The sequence below is a fragment of the Tupaia chinensis genome, unplaced genomic scaffold, assembly GCF_000334495.1.
Source record: "Tupaia chinensis unplaced genomic scaffold, TupChi_1.0 Scaffold000328_1, whole genome shotgun sequence".
In the NCBI taxonomy this organism is placed as follows: Eukaryota; Metazoa; Chordata; class Mammalia; order Scandentia; family Tupaiidae; genus Tupaia; species Tupaia belangeri.
The window spans coordinates 923,959-930,675 of record NW_006159822.1 but is presented as its reverse complement, the minus strand read 5'-3'; the positions used below and the strand labels follow the sequence as shown (position 1 = coordinate 930,675).

Sequence of the window (6,717 nt, the reverse complement as noted above, 5' to 3'; positions counted from 1 at the left end):
TTGACAACAAGGATATAGGGAACTAAAGCAGTTCACCCACAAAAAGAAGGAAAAAAAAGAAAAGGAAAGGAAGAAAAGAAATAAAACATAAACAATTTGATTTAAAAGTGGGCAAAAGAGCTGAAGAGAGCTCTCTAAGGAAGACATACAAATGCCCAAAAGCGCTCTTTACCTGCCACCAAGGAGTCGCGTGGAGGCGGGGGCTCAGGTGCGTTCAAGATTCGGCCCCACCCGTAATCCACCACATGGTGGAGGAAGGCATTGCTGCTGGAGGTGTAATGGACGTTAATTCTGCTTTACAAGAGGTGCTAAAGACCGCCCTCATCCACGATGGCCTAGCACGTGGAATTTACGAAGCTGCCAAAGCCTTAGACAAGCACCAAGCCCACCTGTGTGTGCTTGCATCCAACTGTGATGAACCTATGCATATCAAGCTGGTGGAGGCCCTTTGTGCCGAACACCAAATCAACCTGATTAAGGTTGATGACAAGAAACTAGGAGAATGAGTAGGCCTCTGTAAAATTGACAGAGAGGGAAAACCCCGTAAAGTGGTTGGTTGCAGCTGTGTAGTAGTTAAGGACTATGGCAAGGAATCTCAGGCCAAGGATGTCATTGAAGAGTACTTCAAATGCAAGAAATGAAAAGATAATAAAAATCGGCTCATGAAAAAAAAATGCCCAAAAGCATATGAAAAAAATGCCTAACATTTCTTATCATAAAAAATCAAATCAAAACAATGAGATACCACTAATCCCAGTCAGAATGGCTATGATTAAAAAAATAAAGATTGACAAGTGCTGGCAAGGCTGGGGGGGGGTGGGGGGGAAGGGAACCACCTTGCCCTGTTGGTGGGAATGCAAATTAATACAGCCACTCCGGAAAACAGCAGGGAGGTTCTTAAAAACCTACAAATTGAACTACCACAAGACCCAGTAATACACCCAAAGGATAAGAAAATAGTGAGAAAGACACTTGCATGTCCATGTTTATTGCAGCATTATTCACAATTACTAAGACATAAAATTAGCCAAAATGCCCAAGAACAGATGACTGGATTGAAAAAATGCAGTACATATACATTATTGAATATTACTCAGACATTAAAAAAAAAAAAAAAGTCATCCCAGTAAAAGGTAGAAAGACTTTGTCAACTCAGTTTGGGATCTGGTGACACCTCTAACATCAACTGTTACAAGAATCCTAATCTTATTGGCTCTCTTGGAGGCCACTGCCTCATCCATGATCATTCTATGAGCATCATTATGACAGTCAGGCAATACCTGCCTACCTGTGAGGTAGGAAAGGACTGTCATCTCTACCTGACTGCTGAGAAATCAAGTGTTCATCAGAAAAAAAACACAGTCCTGGGTTTGAATCCCAAACTCCCAATTCTTGGCTATGTGGCCTTAGACAAGTTACCTTGAGGGACCAGCAGTTAGCGTAATGGCTAAGTTGTTGAACTCCCATGTACTTGACCACAGTTGGAGTCCCAGACCCGGTGGCTTAAACTCATGCCAGGCGCATGTGCATGTGTGCCCAAGATCCCAAGAGGAGAATGGAGGAGAAGGGATTGAGGAATGGCCATCCCCCTGGGAGGTGATTTCTCCCTTTCTATCTCTCTGTCTCTGTCTTTCTGGAAAGTGCATGCACCCTATAGCAAAAACCTCTCAAAAAAAACCAAAACCAAAAACAAACAAACAACCAAAAAGAACTAAACAAAACAAACAAAAAAAACAAGTTAACTTGTTATTGCTCTCATGCAAGGAATGGAAAAAATGGTATGTACCCATATCATGACCATGCATCATAGACAAGAACATACATTCAAAGTACTTTGTCACCTGTCCTGGCTCAGAGAGCAGTAAATGGCAACTGTCTTAAAATACTAATTAATAAATAAAAATAAAATTAATTAAATTAAACCCTTCTCTTTCTCCTTCAAGGGTTCAATAACTGAATTTAAGGAATAAACTAAAAATGGGCAGATTAACAGGAGAAAAGGCACACAAACTGATTGCATGTATTAGGGCTTCACAGGAAAGAAAAGAGATTACTCAAAATGGTGAAATTTAGGAGTTTATATACCCTCTTCATAGAAAAGCGGTAAAGGCAGGCAAATGGACAAAAATCTATTTCTGCATTTCACTGGGATGACATTGTTTTTGTTTGTGTTTATTTTTTTAATGTCTGAGTAGTATTCAATACTGTATATGTGCTACATTTTTTCAACCCAGTCATCTGCTCTTGGGATTTAGATTAATTCCATGTCTTAGCAATTGTGAATACTGTTGCAATAAACATGGGATGTGCAAGTGTCTTTCTGACTATTTTCCTATCCTTTGGGAGAGTAAATAATAATTTGGGGGAAAGGTGAGTGGGCCCATAGAGAGACAGATAATTATCTGGGTGTGGTATCTGCTTCCTATCTCCTATTCTGTGATGAGTTAATCTTCCCTATTTGATGAAACTTCTGTGGAAGGGATTGTTGACAACTGGGTTCCTTTTAGAAGCTCTGTCTTTAGGTAGATAATAGGAGTTCAGAGAAAAGCCATTTTTTAGTTTGCTGTTTTTCAAGTGTCCTCAGCTTGAAGTAGTCAATATGCCTGTCAATATATCATAGCAGAGTATCTTGAGATCACGTTTCCTGAACTCTTGAATAGGTAGGTCTGAATGGATATAAAGATTAAAAATGGAACATTCATATGCTCACTGTGCCAGGTTCAGAAGCAGTAAAGGAGGAAGAAGGTTGCTGTGTGGGTTATCTATAAGCAGGCAATTAAATGGCCATGAGTGTTTCATGTGGCTGAGCCATGAGGGAGGCAGACTGCCTCGACCCTCTCCAGGTGACAGCTGTCGATCTGTCAGGTATATAGTCCATCTGCCTGCTAGAGAGAAATAGAGGGAAGTGGAGAGGATTGTCAAATAGATGGAAGGTCCTTTGCTGATTGTGCAGTGAACTGGCCTCACTGGTCATCTTCGTTCATTGCACCAAAGTGTCCAGGTGGTAGGTACCATGCTGAGCTTTGCTCTCTACCATTCTGGATGATTTGCTTAATTTTCCTAGTGAAAAGTTCGAAGCATGGTTTAAAAGGTTCAGTGGTCTTATTCCCTCAGAAGTGGGAGACGCATTGTTTTATTCTCATGTGTGAGAGAGTAAACGACCTAGCTGAGCACCTACTATGAGTCTGTGTTACTGCTCTAAAAACACAGAGGTAAATCAGACACCCATCAAAGATCAATGTCTGAGTAGAGGAGCCAAAGATGTAGAGTCAGTTGCAATACAATGGCAAGGACAAGTTCCCAAGGTTTGTGGGACAGTTTTTAAAATTTTGTGGGGTACCCTTGAAAAACATCGTATGAAAATAATATCATAAAATTAGGTTTTTGTGTTTTTGTTTTTGAGAGGTTTTTGCTATAGGGTGCATGTGCACCCTAGATAGAGAAAGACAAACAGAAAGTGAGAAATGACCCCCCAGGGGGGATGATCACGCCACAATCCCTTCTCCTCCATTCGCCTCTTGGGATCTGGGGCACGCACGCGTACACGCCCAGCGTGAGTTTAAGCCACCAAGTCCGGGACTAGAACCACGGTTGACTACATGGGAGTCCAGCTATGTAGCCATTACGCCAACTGCTGGTCCCCATAAAAATTAGTTGTGAATATTAATGGGTTAACATTTGTTTAGAATGAGAAACATCTGCAACCTATTTCTGGAGATTTTGAGATGCAACTTCCTTTTTCCTGAGGTCTCTTTGGGAAATTTGGCAGAAAAATGCATTTATAAGCATATGTATTGTTCTTGACTGTTATTTGCCTTTCTCTTCCCCACTTATTGGGTCACCAGAAAAATCATGACTCATTTTTTGCATAAAAAAATATGTCATGACTTTTCTGACAACCTAATAGATGCACTCCATTTAACTCAGTGACATCTAACACTCAGAGGAGCCTACATGGGGAGGGGTTCCAAGGCTTAAACAGCATTAACTTCAAGGGCAATGCACTTCTAAGAGTGAGGATACATGGGTAGATACAGGAAGGAAGTTTTGATCCTGAGTTTCCAGAAGTCTTCCTGGAGAATAAGACCCATAAGCTAAGCTTGGAGTGATAGTGGAATAGTTAGCTAGGGCAATGGGAGAGAAAGGCAGTGACCTATGCAGAGGGGACAGTGGAGTGGCTTTGGGATGGTTGTGCATTATTCTCTATGATCAAAAATGCCAAACGTGTGTGCATGCATGCCCAAAATCATTAGAGGAGAAAGGATTATGGTGTGGTCATTCCATCAGGGGGTGATTTCTCACTTTCCCTCTCTCTGTCTCTCTCCAGTGGGTGCATACACCCTATAGGAGGAAAAAATTGGACACTGAAACACAGAAAAGTGGACAATAGACATTAGAACAAAAGTGTGGCCCACCTCATTCATACATTCCAGACCTCCAAGGTCAGAGTTCTTCATTTCAGATTACTCAGAACTGTTATCCCTGGAATGTTAAGCCCCGTTCCTCCTAATCTACAGAAATGAATTCAGAGAGATTTCCTCCTCAGGACTGCTTATCAGACTAAACTTTCTCCCTTCTTCTTTGCTTCCTTAGACGTGGATTTTTTACTTTTTTTAAAGAAAGATATCCCACTCTCCCTGAGTCCTATTTCTTATAACGGCAGTATTTTAAAACATTTTGTTCTAGCGTCAGCAAATACTATGATTCATCCTGAGCATGTTGAATGCTCATTACATTTTTGATATACAATTGAGCTGTTTGCTGAGACCTGTTTCAAGACTCCACTCTGCTATTTATCACTGGAAGACTTTGGGCAAGTTGTTTAACTTCTCTTAGCTTTAGTTTCTTCATGGCAGGAGACTAAATGAGTATAATTCCTAATACAATGCCTGGCACAAAAAAGCTTTCAATGAACAGAAACTATTAGATGGGCATTTGCCCTTTCTCTTCCATCAGATTTGCTGAAACCTACAGGTGCAGAGATGAAGAAGACAGACTCTGCTCTGGAGGAGCTCATGGTCAGTGTGATAAATCAATACTTGATGGCACTCTGGTGCAATAGGGCCTTGACATGACACATGGGGCCAATGTTCTCTGGAATAACTCCTTTCTGCACCTAGCAAGGAGTTGTGAGGGTTAAGTGTGGAAAGGGGAGCAGACGTTTGCAGAAGGCAAAGTCTGTGCCAATACATTGAGGTCAAGAAAATAGTTCTCTGATTCTAGGAGTGGGAGAAAGAAGGGGTAAAAAGAGAAAAACAAATGGGCAGCGAGCCTGATGCAAAGGTTTTGTATGTGGGGCAAAGGACTTCAAATTTGCCTCATAGGCAACAGGAAGACGAGATCATATTTCAGCAGAAAATTCTTTATATAAGGTTGTATCCTGCCAAGACCATCGTTGCTATGATGTCATAGAAAGGTTTGTGTGTTGTGTTAGTTAGGTGGTGGGTATCTAAAGTAGGGAAGCAACTTCAATAGTGCTTTTTTGGCTTCAGCCCTGTAGATACGCTCTATAGATTGCAAATAATCCATAGTAATGAGTTTACAAATTCTCCATCCACTCCAGAGGTGAATGTTTAATCAGAAAATCTAGATTTAGAAGACTATGTATTTCTTCCTTTTCCATCATTTTTGTGCATGCTCCATCCTAAACTTTAAATCATATTCTGCCATCCTGCACTCTAGCCTGGGGCTAGCACATAAAAGCTACAGACAGCAGCTCCAGCTCAGAGCAGTTGTCCATCTGTTCACTCTCTCCCTTAATAACAGCCTCCACTTAGTCATCCAACAAAGGTAATAAAGGCTTGCCCAATACCCTGGTACAAGTTGGAAATAAAAAGGTGAATAACATAACTGCCTGCCTTCAAGGAATTCGTAGACTGATGGAGACCGGTTAACAAGCTAGATATCTGTTTTTTCCTATGTGCTGCTCCCAGTGATGCTGTAAGATGCTGGTATGCAGGTATCAATATCCTCATCTTAGAGACCAGAAAACAGGAGTGTAGAAAGGGGAAGTGACCTGTACAAAGGGCACAGTCATTTTATTCCTTAACTATTATCTTTCTTTCTTTATCATTACCTCATTCCATGGGAGGAGATTCCACTAGCAAAATGCAACTGTTCCTTCTCTCCTTCTAGATAAAGAGTGCCTTGAAGTAACAGCAATTTGGAAGGAGAGACTTCTGGCTCCCTGGTCCTTTCCTTTCACATCCTCTTGGACTTGACAGAGTATCAAAGCACACCTTCCTCTGCCTTCCTTCCCTGGTCCCTTTCATTCACTTCTTCTTGGACTTGACAAAGTCTCAAAGCACACCTTCCACTGCCTTTCTTCATGCTCCCCTACTCCCACCAAAACTTGGAGCAAAGCCTGCACCCTTTAGGAGTGGATGGTTCCCTGAAGAGAGACCAGGGGCTATTTTCAAGGAAGAGAGAGTAACTGCTGTGAGAGCTACTACAGTGCTACGAAGGACTGTACCATCCTAACACTGCAGCTGGGGAAACTCAGGTTTTGTTTTAGAGATAACTAGTAATTTAAGAGACCCAGGACTTAGAAGAAGTCCTGCCAATTCCAAGTAATGCATTCGTTCTTGCTACCTTATAGTAATGAGCCTGCTCTCTCTCAGGGTGACTACATTGATATATGAGTAAATATATAAATAAACAAACAAGCAAACAAATAAATGATTAGGGAAAAATTCCAGAATTTTAATCCACTAATTT

At 41.3% G+C, this 6,717-nt stretch overlaps 1 pseudogene; it reads left to right on the top strand.

Annotated features, from left to right (window-relative positions):
• Window positions 1–245: 245 nt before the first annotated feature.
• LOC102482668 (40S ribosomal protein S12 pseudogene) lies at window positions 246–674 on the top strand (annotated as a pseudogene).
• The last annotated feature ends 6,043 nt before the right edge of the window (window positions 675–6,717 follow it).